This window comes from Cherax quadricarinatus, chromosome 1, assembly GCF_038502225.1.
Source record: "Cherax quadricarinatus isolate ZL_2023a chromosome 1, ASM3850222v1, whole genome shotgun sequence".
Lineage (NCBI taxonomy): Eukaryota > Metazoa > Arthropoda > Malacostraca > Decapoda > Parastacidae > Cherax > Cherax quadricarinatus.
The window spans coordinates 37,896,857-37,913,833 of record NC_091292.1 but is presented as its reverse complement, the minus strand read 5'-3'; the positions used below and the strand labels follow the sequence as shown (position 1 = coordinate 37,913,833).

The following is a 16,977-nucleotide window of genomic DNA, read 5'->3' as shown; positions in this document are numbered from 1 at the left end:
CAGGGATCAACATCCCTGTGACCCGGTCTGTGACCAGGCCTCATGGTGGATCAGGGCCTGATCAACCAGGCTGTTACTGCTGGCTGCATACAATCAAACGTACAAACCACAGCCCAACTGGTCAGGTACCGACTTTAGGTGCTTGTCCAGTGCCTGCTTGAAGACAGCCAGGGGTCTACTGGTAATCCCCCTTATGTATGCTGGGAGGCAATTGAACAGTCTTGGGCCCCTGACACTTACTGTGTTCTCTTAAAGTGCTAGTGGCACCCCTGCTTTTCATTGGGGGGTGTTGCATCTTACCGAGTCTTTTGCTTTTGTAGGAAGTGATTTTCACGTGCAAGTTTGATACTAGTCCCTCTAGGATTTTCCAGGTGTATATAATCATGTATCTCTCCTGCCTGCATTCCAGGGAGTACAGGTTCAGGAACTTCAAGCATTCCCAGTAATTGAGGTGTGCAGTGAAGGTTCTCTGTACAATTTCACCTGCCTTGAAAGGTGCTGTTAGTGTGCAGCAATATTCCAGCCTAGATAGAACAAGCGACCTGAAGAGTGTCATCATGGGCTTGGCATCCCTAGTTTTGAAGGTTCTCGTTATCCATCCTGTCATTTTTCTAGCAGATGCGATTGATACAATGTTATGGTCCTTGAAGGTGAGATCCTCCGACATGATCACTCCCAGGTCTTTGACGTTAGTGTTTTGCTCTATTGTGTGGTTGGAATTTGTTTTATACTCTGATGAAGTTTTAATTTCCTCATGTTTACCGTATCGGAGTAATTGAAATTTCTCATCGTTCAACTTCATATTGTTTTCTGCAGCCCATTGAAAGATTTGGTTGATGTCCGTCTGGAGCCTTGCAGTGTCTTTGGTGGAAGACACTGTCTTGCAGATTCGGGTGTCATCTGCAAAGGAAGACATGGCACTGTGGCTTATATCCCTGTCTATGTCTGATATGAGGATGAGGAACAAGATGGGAGTGAGTTCTGTGCCTTGCAGAACAGAGCTTTTCACAGTAGCCACCTCAGATTTTACTCTGTTGAGTACTACTCTCTTTGTGTTCTATTTGTCAGGAAATTATAGATCCATCTACCAACTTTTCCTGTTATTCATTTAGCATGCATTTTGTGCGCTATTACACCATGGTCACACTTGTCGAAGGCTTTTGCAAAGTCTATGTATACTATATCTGCATTCTTTTTGTCTTCTAGTGCATCCAGGACCTTGTCATAGTGAATCATAGCCTTTTGTCAATCTGAAATGCATATAATAGCCTGATAACATGTTTACACTATCATATATTAAGTGAGCAATAAAACTAGGCTTAAAAATGCATATACAGTACACACATTACATACCTTAAAACATCTTCATCCTTCACGGCACACATAACTGCAATAAACCACCTCAATTACAGCAATGCTTCAAGTTCCTAAACCTGTACTCCCTAGAATGCAAGAGGGATAAATACATGATTATATACACCTGAAAAATCCTAGAGGGACTAGTACCAAACTTGCACATGAAAATCACTTCCTTCGAAAGCAAAAGACTCAGCAGACGATGCAACATCCCCCCAATGAAAAGCAAGGGTGCCACTAGCATGATAAGAGACAATGCAATAAGTGTCAGGGGCCCAGGACTGTTCAACTGCCTCCCAGCATACATTAGGTGGATTACCAATAGACCCCTGGCTGTCTTCAAGCAAGCACTGGACAGGCACCTAAAGTCAGTACCTGACCAGCCGGGTTGTGGTTCATACGTTGGATTACATGCGGCCAGCAGTAACAGCCTAGTTGTTCAGGCCCTGATCCACCATGAGGCCTGGTCACAGATCGGGCCGCAGGGGCATTGACCCCCGGAACTCTCTCCTGGTATTAGGTTATATTGAGTGGTGAACATATATATTGTAGGAAGTCTGAATAAATGAAGAACAGGTATACAGTGGACCCTCTGTTTTTGTTAGCCTCTGATTTTGTGATTTTCGGTTATCACTGACTTTTTTCATCAAAATATAGTCTCTGTTTTTGTTAATTCCCTCGGGATTCATCAGTCGTATGGAACATGTCCAAGTGTCATGTACACACAAAGCCTCCCCCACACGCATTCTGAATCAGTGTGGCGTTGTTTCTCTGTGAGTGAACATTACCCTGCGAAGTCGTACGAAACATTTCATAATAATCCATTGTTTTTTGCACTTGTTTATTGTGTGTGACTGCTAAATAAGCCACCATGGGCCCAAAGAAAGCTCCTAGTGCCAGCCCTTTGGTAAAGGTGAGAAACACGATAAAATTCAAGAAAGAACTCTTAGCAAAGTACCGAAGCAGAGGAAGAAAGGGGAGAATGTGCCTTCTTCAGTGATTATACAATATGTACAGTAATAAAGCAGCAGGAGTCGATAAAGGCTATAGCGCCAGCCAGTGATAAAGTGCAGCATTAACAGTGTAGCAAGTAAGTTAAGCGACAGAAAAAGGATGACACAAAACTAACTCCTCCAACATTCTCGGAGGTATATAGGGCCACTGACAACATATGCCACCCTGCGTATCTTCCACCACCCTAAACCAATGCCAGCATCTCCTCCAAGGTAAGTGTAAATATTTCTTATTTATAAAGTGCAAATATTTCTTATTTATAAGTGTAAACATTTCTTATTTATAAAGTGTAAATATTTCTTATTTATAAATTAAAGTGTAAATATTTTTTATTTATAAATTAAAGTGTAAATATTTCTTATTTATAAATTACGTACATTGTTTCAGTGTGACTAATGGTAGTGGCCTCTGCTGCTGCTACCACCACCACTATATGTATGGATTATGCTGTCAGTGACCCTTATAAACCCAACACCACCACCACCACCACTTGACACATACGTAATGACATTTTATTCATTCTAGAGTAGTATATATCATGTTTTAATGTTATTAATATTGTTTATTATCTCATATTAGATGAATTGTGATAGATAAATAAGCTGTAGAGTTGATATTAGTGTCATATTGAAGCATTCTGTCCTTTCTCCAAACAATAAACTCACCTCCCTCTCCCTTCCTCACCATTTTCCATATGCCAACAAGAGTCTTCAATAAAGGTAAAATTTATTTAAATGTTCATTTGTCCACTTCAATAGTGCTTTATATTTATTTCTCATTGTTTTCTGTATGTAAAACTATTGTTATTCTCTAAAAAATGTATTGTTTGTTAATACCTTTGGGTGTCTGGAATGGATTAATTGGATTTACATTATTTCTTCTGGGGAAAATTATTTCGGTTTTCGTGATTTTTGGGTTTCGTCAGATTCTCTGGAACGGATTAATCACGAAAACCGAGGGTCCACTGTAACTGAAAACTGCTGTATTAGCAAAACACCATAAAGCATAGCACTGTAAAGTGGGGCCCTCCTGTAATCATTCCTAGTTAGTCATAATTAATAATTTATGCATTTTTATTTTAGTAAATGATTTGTATACATTATATAAAAAGCCAGTTTGCACTCTTATAAATTACAATGTGTCTAACTTTGCAATAAATATCATAAATTGAGTATTTTTTCTAAATCAATGCATTAATTAATTTGGGAGGCTTAATTTTTTTTAAATAATAAAAAACTTATAGTAAAGGATGGCATTTAAAAAATATTTCACTACCCTACTTCAACTTGTATGGGAAGGAGAGGCATTTCCACAAGCTGATACAAAATTATTGTATAACAGGAAGTGGTCTTAATTACAGTAAGCCTTCAATTTCATGGACTATTAGGACCAGCAAGTGGCCAACAAAGGTGATGTGGTAAACAGAGGAGACTGGTTTACCATTATTATAACAATAATAAATAATCAGTAATTAACAGACTTTGTTCATTATTTTTGAATCAAACAACCCAGCATATTTTAGCTTGCATTCTTGAAGTCCATTAAATCAAAGTCCATTAACACAAGGGTTTATTGCACTGTATATTGTGTATGCTTCATTTCAATATTTATGTAGCTGTAACAAACTCCTTAGTGTTGTACCCCACAGGAGAGGGTCCTTGATGCTGGTGAGGGGCTCTTGATCCAGAGAATTGGCTCTGTGCTCCAGTTCCCTCAATTAAGCCTGAATACCTTCCATCCCCCCCCCCCCCCAACAGGTGCTGTATAATCCCTAAAGGTTTAACATTCCCCCATGATTATAATAATAATAACCCTTACTGTTGTTACTGAACCAAATTACAGCCTCTCCTCACTTAACCTTTTCAGGGTTTCTGATGTACTAGTAAGGCTTATGCACCAGGGTTTTTGACGTACTAGTATGCCTAAATTCTAGCGCCCTCAAATCTAGTGAGAGAAAGCTGGTAGGCCTACATATGAAAGAATGGGTCTATGTGGTCAGTGTGCGCAGCATAAAAAAATCCTGCAGCACACAGTGCATAATGAGAAAAAAAACTTTGATAGTGTTTTTGGTTTAAAACAGCGACTTTGCACTGTATTTTCGTATGGTATTTATGATGGTATTCTAGTTTTCCTGGTCTCATTGTATAGAATGGAAGACATATTACAGAAATTGGGACGATTTTGATTGGTTTTACAATGAAAAATACCTTGAAATTGAGCTCAAAGTAGCAGAAATCTTCGATTTTTGCCAAAGTTCAAAAGTAAACAAATCATGCTACGTGTCCAATACACGTCAACTGGCGAGTCTAATATTCTTTCACAAGTGCGCTGATATTATTTATACCATTTCTACACTAATGCAATAGTCTGCATAATAGTAAATCTTCTATTTTTTGTTAGAATAAAAATTCAAAGTGGAAAGCAAAAGAATGTAAGAGGGGCATGAGGATGTGACTAATGAACAGAGGAAATGTTATTTTAGTGCCAGGAATGTCTTTCTTGTTTATTCTGGACCCTATTTGGAAATTGGCATCTTTTGAAATTTGTGTGAAATTGGCAAAATTGCTAAATTCTGACCACTTTATTGGGTAGTTGAAATTGTAAATGGGTGTTTTCTTGTGCTCATTCGATAGAAAAAATGGAGTTCTAGCGAAATAGTTATGATTTTTCTCGTCTAGTACACTGGAATTGGCCGAAAATAGGGCTCAAAGTGGGCAAAATCGCCGATGCGTAAACATTGTCGAGACCGCTAACTTTGCAAGAGCATAATTCCATAAGTTTTCCATCAAATTTCATACTTTTGGTGTCATTACAATCAGGAAAAGATTCTCTATCTTTTCATAAGAAAAACTAATTTTTTTTTTAAATTTGTCGACCCTGAGAACAAGCCTGGGAGAGGGCCTGTTTCATTGCTAAGTGAGGAACCACCCCTTACCTATACTTCAAAAATGTCACCACCCAAAATTAAAACATTTACTGCTTTATGTTTGCTGTGAAAATTCTTTCAATCTGTTCATTATTAACGTTAATACAACATGACATAAGATAATAACTTCTGAGATATTCCAGGAAATGTGCACATAGCTGATTGCTTGGGAAAAAAGTTGATAAAATTGCACTTTTTTCAGTCTTTGCATATGATAAGAGTGATCTAAAGTTACCCTTCGGGCACATAACGTTTTCTGTAATGGTCATGGTCACTTTTTTTATCCCCCCCACACACCCCTCCTATACCTCTCCAAATAATATCCGTTTTTATTAATTTGGGCATCTTCATAATCCTTTTACATTACTTATACCTAATATTATTCTGGAATAAATAGGATAGGTAGATAACCTTGACTGATAGTAATAGTATAAATATACAATATTTCATAGTGCCAAGAGGCACACCTCTGTGTGTCATGGTGAACAATCTGTTACTAAGATGCTCTGCTAGCCCTTTCTCCCTAGCTGCTATAGCTCTGCCCACTTTGTAACCATGCCAAATGGTGAACTAACCCTTTCACTGTCGGTCCCATAATATTATGACTTGACAGCCAGTGTCGGTCCCATAATACTACACCAAAATTCTAGTGGCTTGAAATCTAGCGGGAGAAAGATGGTAAGCCTGCATGTGAGCGAATGGGTCTGCGTGGTCCTTGTGCACAGCGAAAAAAATCGGGGCACCCTCACTGCATTATGGGAATGCCATTTCAGTACGCCTTGTTTACCATGCCTCACAGTAAAAAACTCCTCACTCCCCAGTGAAATGGAACTCTTCTGTTCCCAAGTGATAATTCACAAATGAAAGTGTCAGGGAAGATGAATTTCATGGTTTTGAGGAGTTTGTGACCGAAAGCAATACCCAGAATACCAGTAATAAGTGCTGAAAACCCAGATGACCCTCAACCTTCCACTTCTGGTACATTCAATTGTACCATAACAAAAGAGGAAACTCATATTTTTCCCATCTCCAGGACTCAGATGTGAGCAGTGGTGATGATAGTGACAGTTATTATGACATCCAAGCTCTTGAATACAGTTCCAGTAGTGAGAGTGAAGTGGAATATTCTCCAGCGAAGCATCAGTATGTACAACACTACATGTGTTCTGGTAGTGTGCCATATGCTATTCCAAGGGGAAGGAGTACAACTCGAAGCACAGCCCATGGCCCTACACCAGGAACAGACAGTGAAAATGATGATGATATTGTTACAATTGGGATGGATGATGAGCATGCGTCATCAGATGGTAGTGGTGCCATACGCCATGAGGCACCAGCAGCAGCCCATGTTGGTAGCAACGCCGCTGGCTCATGAAGAGCGAGGAAGGGCACAGAAGACCACAGACGGAGTATAGGCTAGGTGGCCAAAGATTGCAAACCTTGCTCAAGGAGAAAGATCTTGGGGTGAGTATAACACTGAGCACATCTCCGGAAGCACACATCAACCAGATAACTGCTGCAGCATATGGGCATCTGGCAAACCTGAGAACAGCATTGCAATACCTTAGCAAGGAATCGTTCAAGACACTGTACACCGTGTACATCAGGCCCACATTGGAGTATGCAACACCTGTTTGGAACCCACACTTGATCAAGCACATCAAGAAATTAGAGAAAGTGCAAAGGTTTGCAACAAGGTTAGTTCCAGAGCTAAGGGGAATGTCCTATGAAGAAAGGTTAAGGGAAATCGGACTGACGACACTGGAGGACAGGAGGGTTAGGGGAGATATGATAACAACATACAAAATACTGCATGAAATAGACAAGGCGAGTACAATTAGGAGAGTGCATCCACAACAAAGGCCACCCTCATCCATAACACCAACCTCCTCAACCACAACCTCCACAACCACAACCACCTGTCAATATCCAGTACCCACCAGCAGACCGTATCTGGGATTGGCAGCCAGGTGCCAATTTTGTTACCAATCCCCATCAATTTGATGAAAATCAAAGTGAAATACTGCCATCTTGTACACTTGGGAAAAATGTCATCGAACTGGAATGCTTGGCATTATTCTTTGATGAACCCCTGATGTAAATTATTGTTAGCAAAAAATAACACATATTTTGATTAAACCATGGGACAAGATCATGCCTAAACCAGTGGAAGGAGACAACTGTGGCTGAGATGTGTCTGTTCTTTACCACAAAAATGCTTATGCCGCATGTGTATAAGTACGCTGTCACATCATACTGGTCGACAAACCACCTGATTTCAACCCCAGCTTTCAGTGATGTAATACCAGTGAATCGATTTGTGCTACTATTACGTATGCTACACTTCTCAGACAAAACAAGGCCTGACAGAAACAACAGGCTATATAAGATTAGGAATGTGTTAATGTATGAGAAACAAAAATTTTCTATGTATTTTTATCCTTTCAGGAAGCATGTTATTGATGAGTCTTTGATTTCTTGTTCAAGCAGTATATACCTAGCAAGAGGAAACACTCTGGTATAAAGATGCTTGTACTTAGTGATTGCTACAGTGGTCTTATATTGGATATTATTGTGTTCACTGGAAGTACGTAATACACTGCAAGATACCAGGAAGTTATTTGGTAACTCTGGTGATGTGGCTAGAACAATGATGGAACCATACCTTGGTAAGGGGCATACATTATACAATGGACTCCTGCCTAATGAATGCATCACATAACGTTAATTCCGCCATACGAAGCATTTGAAGGCAAAAATTTTGCCTCACCTCCCGATAAAAAACTCGCCCAACGTGATTCCTCCCAAACCTGTCCGTCCAGCCTGAGCACCTCAGCTGCCCTGCCATCATTGTTTACAAGCCAGGGTGGCCAGTTGCATGCATACATTCAATATATTTTGTATTAATCCATTGTTTTTAGTGCTTGTAACTGCTAAATAAGCCACCATGGGCCCAAAGAAAGCTTCTAGTGCCAACCCTGTGGTAAAAAGGGTGAGAAATACTATCGAAATACTATCGTACCATGGTCAGCTGCTGCTGCACCACAGTCAGCTGCTGCTACACCACTGTCAGCTGTTGCTGCACCATGGTCAGCTGCTGCTGCACCACAGTCAGCTGTTGCTGCACCACGGTCAGCTGCTGCTGAACCACAGTCAGCTGCTGCTGCACCAAAGTCATCTGTTGCTGAATCACGGTCAGCTGCTGCTGCACCACGGTCAGCTACTGCTGCACCACGGTCAGCTGCTGCTGCACCAAAGTCAGCTGTTGCTGAACCATGGTCAGCTGTTGCTGCACCATGGTCAGCTGTTGCTGCACCACAGTCAGCTGCTTCTGCACCACAGTCAGCTGCTGCTGCACCACCATCAGCTGTTGCTCCACCACAGTCAGCTGTTGCTGCACCACCATCAGCTGTTGCTCCACCACCATCAGCTGTGCTACTCAAAGATGTAAGTGTGTGTTGTTGGTGTGGTTTAACGGGAAACAATTACCGAGAAACAATTAACCCCAGATGGTTAGCCACCCAGGATAACCAAAGAAAGCCAGTGCATCATTGAGGACTGTCTAACGTATTTCCATTGGGGTCCTTAATCTTGTCCCCCAGGATGCGACCCATGACAGGTGAACAGGAAAAAATACCTGGAAATAGTGCTCATATTGGTGAATTTAAGGCTAGCAAAGGTTGGTTTGAGAGATTTAAGAATTGAAGTGGCATACACAGTGCGATAAGGCATGGTGAAGCTGAAAAATTCCAACCCTAAGAAGTGTTCAATTGTGATGAAACAGGCCTGTTCTGGAAGAAAATGCCAAACAGGACATACATTACTCAGGAGGAAAAGGCACTCCCAGGACACAAGCTTGTGAAAGACAGGCTAGCTCTCATGTTTTGTTGTAATGCTAGTGGGGATTGCAAAGTAAAGCCTTTACTCATGTTTCAATCTGAAAATCCCAGAGTGTTCAAGTAAAACAGTGTCTCATCACTCATCAGTACTCTTCAATAAAGGTAAGTGTCATTTTTAACATTTATTTATGTAGTTATTGTGCATGTCTCATTGTTTTCTTTGTAGGGAAATGTATATTTCATGAAAAAAAATTTTTTTTTTAATACTTTTGGCAGTCTGGAACAGATTAATTGGATTTCCATTATTTCTTATGGGGAAAATTAATTCAGCTAACAATAATTTCGGCTTACGATGAGCTCTCAGGAACGGATTAATATCGTTAGTTGAGGGTCCAGTGTATACTGATATGGCAAACATGAGGAAATTAAAACTTCATCAGAGTATAAAACAAATTCCAGCCACACAATAGAGTGAAAAACTAACATCAAAGACCTGGGAGTGATCATGTCAGAGGATCTCACTTTCCTGGAGTTTACCTGCAGAGACTTCCGGGGCTCAGCGCCCCCATGGCCCGGTCTGTGACCAGGCCTCATGGTGGAACATGGCCTCATCAACCAGGCTGTTACTGCTGGTTGCACGCAATCCAACATATGAGCCACAGCCCAGCTGGTCAGGTACCAACTTTAGGTGCCTGTCCAGTGCCTGCTTGAAGACAGCCAGGGGTCTATTGGTAATCCCCCTTACGTATGCTGGGAGCCAGTTGAACAGTCTTGGGCCCCTGACATTTATTGTGTTGTCTCTTAGCATGCTAGTGACACCCCTGCTTTTCTTCGGAGGGATGTTGCATCATCTGCCGAGTCTTTTGCTTTCAGAGAGAGTGATTTTCATGTGCAAGTTGGGTACTAGTCCCTCTAGGATTTTCCAGGTGTATATAATCATGTATCTCTCCCGCCTGCATTCCAGGGAGTAGAGGTTCAGGAACTTTAAGCGCTCCAAGTAATTGAGGTGTTTTATCTCCATTATGCGTGCCATGAAGGTTCTCTGTAAATTTTCTAGGTCAGCAATTTCACCTGCCTTGAAAGGTGCTGTTAGTGTGCAGAAATATTCCAGCCTAGATAGAACAAGTGACCTGAAGAGTGTCATCATGGGCTTGGCATCCCTAGTTTTGAAGGTTCTCATTATCCATCCTGTCATTTTTCTAGCAGATGCAATTGATACAATGTTATGGTTCTTGAAAGCGAGATCCTCTGATATGATCACTCCCAGGTCTTTGACGTTAGTTTTTCCGCACTATTGTGTGGCTGGGATTTGTTTTATACCCTGATGAGGTTTTAATTTTCTCATGTTTACCATATCGGAGTACGTAATTGAAATTTCTCATCGTTGAACTTCATATTGTTTTCTGCAGCCCATTGAAAGATTTGGTTGATGTCCACCTGTAGCCTTGCAGTGCCTGCAATGGAGGACACTGTCATGCAGATTCGGGTGTCATCTGCAAAGGAAGACATGGTGCTGTCGCATACATCCTTGTCTATGTCAGATATGAGGATGAGGAACAAGATGGGAGCGAGTACTGTGCCTTGTGGAACAGAGTTTTTCACCGTAGACGCCTCAGACTTGACTCTGTTTACTACTACTCTTTGTGTTCTATTTGTGAGGAAGTTATAGATCCACCTACCAACTTTTCCTGTTATTCCTTTAGCATGTATTTTGTGCACTATTACACCATAGTCACACTTGTCGAAGGCTTTTGCAAAGTCTGTGAATATTGCATCTGCATTATTTTTATCTTCAAGTGCATCTAGGACCTTGTCGTAATGGTCCAGTAGTTGGGACAGACAGGAGTGACCTGCTCTAAACCCATGTTGCCCTGGGTTGTGTAATTAATGGGTTTCTAGATGGGTGGCGATCTTGCTTCTTAGGACCCTTTCAAAGATTCTTATGATATGGGATGTTAATGCTGTCGGTCTGTAGTTCTTTGCTATTGCTTTACTGCCCCCTTTGTGGAGTGGGGTTATGTCTGTTGTTTTTAGTAACTGTGGGACAACCCCAGTGTCCATGCTCCCTCTCCATAGGATGTTAAAAGCACGTGATAGGGGCTTCTTGCAGTTCTTGATGAACGAGGAGTTCCACGAGTCTGGCCCTGGGACAGAGTGCATGGGCATGTCATTTATCACCTGTTCGAAGTCATTTGGTGTCAGGATAACATCAGATAGGCTTGTGTTTACCAAATTCTGTAGCTCTCTCATAAAAAAATAATTTAGATCTTCGAATCTCAGACTGGTTAGTGGCTTGCTAAAAACTGAGTCATATTGGGACTTGAGTAGCTCACTCATTTCCTCGTGTCATCTATGTAAGACCTATCTTGTTTAAGTAGGAGCCCAATACTGGACGTTGTTACCGACTTTGATTTGGCATAAGAAAAGAAATACTTTGGGTTTCTTTCGATTTCATTTATGGCTTTTAGTTCTTCCTGCGATTCCTGACTCCTATAAAACTCCTTTAGTTTTAGTTCAATGTTTGCTACTCTGACCAGCGTCTCCCTACACATTGCAGATATATTGTCCTCTTTTAGCCGCTCTGTTATTCTTTTCCGTCGCCTGTAAAGGAAGCGCCTGTCTCTTTCTATTTTACATCTACTCCTTCTTTTTCTTAAAGGAATATGCCTTGAGCATACATGGAGTGCCACAGAGTTAATCTGTTCTAGGCATAGGTTGGGGTCTGTGTTGCTTAGTCTATCTTCCCAGCTTATATCATATAGGACTTGGTTTACTTGGTCCACTTGGTCCCACTTTATGTTCTTGTTACTGAAGTTGAATTTAGTGAAGGCTCCTTTGTGACTGATCCCATTTTGTTGGTCTGGGGCTCCGCGCATACATGTCTGAACCTGGATTATGTTGTGATTCGAGTACAGTGGACCCTCGCCTAACGCTATTAATCCGTTCCTGAGCTCAACGTTAGGCGAATTAATTTTCCCCATAAGAAACAATGGAAATCAAATTAATCCGTTCCTGACATCCCAAAGTATGAAAAAAAAATTTTACCACATGAAATATTAATTTTAATACACACAAACTGAAGAAGACATGCACAGTTACATGATACTTACCTTTATTGAAGATCTGGTGATGACTGATGGGATGGGAGGAGGGGAGAGTGTTGATGGTGTTAGTGTTTAGAAGGGGAATCCCCTTCCATTAGGACTTGAGGTGTCAAGTCCTTTTCTGGGGTTACTTCCCTTCTTTTAATGCTACTAGGACCAGCTTGAGAGTCACTGGACCTCTGTCACATATCTGTCCATAGAGGCCTGTACCTCCTGTTCCTTTATGACATTCCTAAAGTGTTTGACAATATTATCAGTGTAATAGTCACCAACACGGCTTGCAATAGCTCTGTGAGGGTGATTTTCATCAAAAAAGGTTTGCATTTTAAGCCACATTGCACAAATTTCCTTAATCTTTGAAGTAGGCAACTTCCTCAATTTTTCTATCCCCTTCTCTGAAGCAGTTTTCTCAGGTGTGGCCTCTTGCTGTTGAAGATGATCTAGCAGCTCATCAGTGGTTATTTCTTCATTGCCATCCTCCACCAACTCTTCCACATCCTCCCCACTAACCTCCAACCCCAAGGACTTCCCCAATGCCACAATGGATTCCTTAACTGGCATAGGATTCCCAGGGTTAGCCTAAAACCCTTCAAAGTCTACACATTCTGGCCAGAGTTTCTTCCAAGCAGAGTTCAAGGTCCTCCTAGTCACTTCTTCCCAAGCCTTACCTATAATGTTTACACAATTGAGGATGCTGAAGTGATCTCTCCAAAACTCTCTTAGCGTCAATTGAGTTTCTGAGGTCACTACAAAGCACCTTTCAAACATAGCTTTTGTGTACAGTTTCTTGAAGTTGGAAATGACCTGTTGGTCCATGGGCTGCAGGAGAGGAGTGTTATTAGGAGGCAAAAACTTGACCTTAATGAAGCTCATTTCCGCAGAAAGTCGCTCTGCCACGTCTGAAGGATGACCAGGAGCATAGTCTAATACCAGGAGGCACTTAAGGTCTAATTTCTTTTCAATTAGGTAATTTTTCACAGTGGGGGCAAATGCATGGTATAACCAGTCATAGAAAAAGTCCCTAGTGACCCATGCCTTACTGTTTGCCCTCCAAAGCACACACAAATTAGCCTTGAGGACATTGTTTTTCCTGAACATTCTGGGAGTTTCAGAGTGATACACCAATAAAGGCTTCACTTTGCAATCACCACTAGCATTGGCACACATCAACAGAGTAAGCCTGTCATTCATAGGCTTATGTCCTGGGAGTGCCTTTTCCTCCTGAGTAATGTAGGTCCTGCTTGGCATTTTCTTCCAAAACAGGCCTGTTTTGTGACAATTAAACACTTGTTCAGGTTTCAGCCCTTCACTGTCTATGTACTCCTTGAATTCCTGCACATATTTTTCAGCCGCTTTGTGGTCCGAACTGGCAGCCTCACCATGCCTTATCACACTATGTATGCCACTACGATTCTTAAATCTCTCAAACCAACCTTTTCTGGCCTTAAATTCACTCACATCATCACTAGTTGCAGGCATTTTTCTAATTAAATCGTCATGCAACTTCCTAGCCTTTTCACATATGATCGCTTGAGAGATGCTATCTCCTGTTATCTGTTTTTCATTTATCCACACCAATAACAGTCTTTCAACATCTTCTATCACTTGCGATCTCTGTTTCGAAAACAAAGTTGCACCTTTGGCAAGAACAGCTTCCTTGATTGCCGTTTTCTTGGCCACAATATTAGCGATGGTTGATTGGGGTTTTGTGTACAACCTGGCCAGCTCGGAGACACGCACTCCACTTTCATACTTAGCAATGATCTCTTCCTTCATATCCATAGTAATTCTCACTCTTTTTGCTGTAGGGTTGGCACTAGAAGCTTTCTTGGGGCCCGTGGTGACTTATTTTGCAGGTGCAATCACTAAAAAGGCTGTGATAATATGAAATGTTCCGATTGTATGCTTGGAAGCGACCGCGGTGCCTGGCTTGTAAACACTGGCACCCACGGAACAAGTGAGGTGGGCTCAGGCCGCACTTGGACGCGTCTCGAACGAATCGCGTTGAGCGAATTTTTTACCGCTGGTCAAGGCAAAATTTTTGCGTTAAAATGTATCGCTAGGCGGATTTAACGTTATGCAATGCGTTCGTTAGGCAAGGGTCCACTGTATATTGTTTTTGATATGGTGACATTTCGTATCAGATCATTATTGTTAGTGAAGATGAGGTCCAGTGTATTCTCGAATCTAGTAGGCTCTATTATTTGCTGGTTTAAGTTGAATTTTGTGCAGAGATTTAAAAGCTCGTGTGTGTGTGTGAGTTCTCGTCTGAGCTGCGTCCTGGTGTTATCACTGCAACAACATTATTTGCTATATTCCTCCGTTTTAGGTACCTTAAGTTGAAATCCCCCAGGAGCAAGATGTTGGGGGCAGGAGCTGAAAGGTTTTGCAGACAGTGGTCAATTTTCAACAGCTGTTCCTGGAATTGTTGGGACATTGTATCCAGAGGCTTGCAGACTATCACAATGGCTAGATTTTGGTTGTCGATCTTTACTGCTAAAACTTCCACTACATCATTTGAGGCATTTAGCAGTTCTGTGCAAATAAATGACTCTGCGATATACAAGCAAACATTGTCTCAATCGCATCAGCTAGAAAAATGACAGGATGGATATTGAGAACCTTCAAAACTAGGGATGCCAAGCCCATGATGACATGCTTCAGGTCGCTTGTTCTATCTAGGCTGGAATATTGCTGCACACTAACAGAACTTTTCAAGACAGGTGAAATTGCTGACCTAGAAAATTTATAGAGAACCTTCACGGCACGCATAACGGAGATAAAATACCTCAATTACTGGGAGTGCTTGAAGTTCCTGAACCTGTACTCCCTGGAACACAGGCGGGAGAGATACATGATTATATACACCTGGAAAATCCTAGAGGGACTAGTACCAAACTTGCACACGAAAATCACTCTCTCCAAAAGCAAAAGACTTGGCAGACGATGCAACATCCCCCCAACGAAAAGGAGGGGGTGTCACTAGCACGTTAAAATACAACACAATAAGTGTCAGGGGCCCAAGACTGTTCAACTGCTTCCCAGCATACATAAGGGGGATTACCAATAGACCCCTGGCTGTCTTCAAGCAGGCACTGAACAAGCACCTAAAGTCGGTACGTGACCAGCCGGTCTGTGGCTCATACACAAGATTGTGTGCAGCAAGCAATAACAGCCTGGTCGATCAGGCCCTGATCCACCATGAGGCCTGGTCACAGACCGGGCCACGATGGCATTGACCCCCAGAACTCTCTGCAGGTAAACTCCAGATACACAAGCCCGTTACTCAGTGACTTTTTTTGCGAGTGACATGGCAGAAGTGTGCCGTGCAGCGCGTACAAATCATAAGCATATGCCCAAGTTCAACGCAGGCACTCACAGAGGTGAGGTGCAGGCGTTTGCTGCCAATGACATCATGGCATTTCGGTAGCATGACAAAGAAGATGTCACACTGTTGACCTGAGTTCACAGAAACGAAATGACAGTGTCAGGCAGAATAGAGAGACTAATGAAACCATTCTCAAACCTGCAGCTGTGATGGACTACACCCACAATATGCATTCAGTGGACAAATGTGACATGTAAATTGGGTTTGTTGATTGTGTCTGCAAGAGTTATAAGTGGTACATGAAACTCTTTTTCCGTCTTCAGGACATTTCCATGCTCAGTGCTTATAATATGTATAAGATGAGGACCAGAAACAAACCACCATATGGTGAATTTTGCTTGTCTGTCATCAGACAAATCTTATTCAAGTACCAAGTAACAACACTTGCAATTAAAAACCACCTATGAACTGATCAACTACCTCCCTATGGAGAGGGAGCATGGACACTGGGGTCATCCCACAGTTACTAAAAACAATAGACATAGCCCCACTTCACAAAGGAGGCAGTAAAGCAATAGAAAAGAACTACAGACCAATAGTGCTAACATCCCATATCATAAAAATCTTTGAAAGTGCTCTAAGAAGCAAGATTACCACCCTCCTAGATACCCATCAGTTACACAACCCAGGGCAGCATGGGTTCGGAGCAGGTCGCTCCTATCTCTCCCAACTACTGGACCACTTTGACAAGGTCCTAGATGCTCTAGAAGACAAACAAAACACAGATGTATTATACACTGACTTTGCAAAAGCCTTTGACTGTGCAAAAGCCTTTGACAAGTGTGACCATGGTGTAATAGCAAACAAAATGCGTGTTGAAAGAATAACAGGAAAAGGTGGTAGATGGATCTATAATTTCCTAACAAATAGAACACAAAGAGTAGGAGTCAACAGAGTAAAGTCTGAGGCAGCTATGGTGGAAAGCTATGTTCCACAAGACACAGTACTCACTTCCATCCTGTTCCTCATCCTCATATCAGACATAGACAGGGATATAAGCCACAGTGCTATGTTTTCCTTTGCAGATGACACCCGAATCTGCATGACAGTATCTTCCATTGCAGACACTGCAAGGCTCCAGGCGGACATCAACTAAATTTTTAAATAGGCTGCAGAAAACAATATGAAGTTCAATGACGAGAATTTTCAATTATACTGATATGGAAAACAGGAGGAAATTAAAATTTCATCGGAGTATAAAACAAATTCCAGCCACACAATAGAGTGAAAAACTAATGTCAAAGACCTGGGAGTGTTAATGTCAGAGGATCTCACCTTTTCGGACCATAACACTGTAGCAATTGCATCTGCTAGTAAAAATGACAGGATGGATAATAAGAACCTTCAAAA

The 16,977-nt window shown here is 41.6% G+C and overlaps 1 protein-coding gene across 5 annotated transcripts in view; it reads right to left on the bottom strand.

Annotated features, from left to right (window-relative positions):
• The window catches only part of LOC128687835 (NFX1-type zinc finger-containing protein 1), a 772,006-nt gene that overhangs the window by 559,716 nt on the left and 195,313 nt on the right, over positions 1-16,977 (bottom strand). The gene's annotated exons all lie outside the window — the stretch shown is intronic.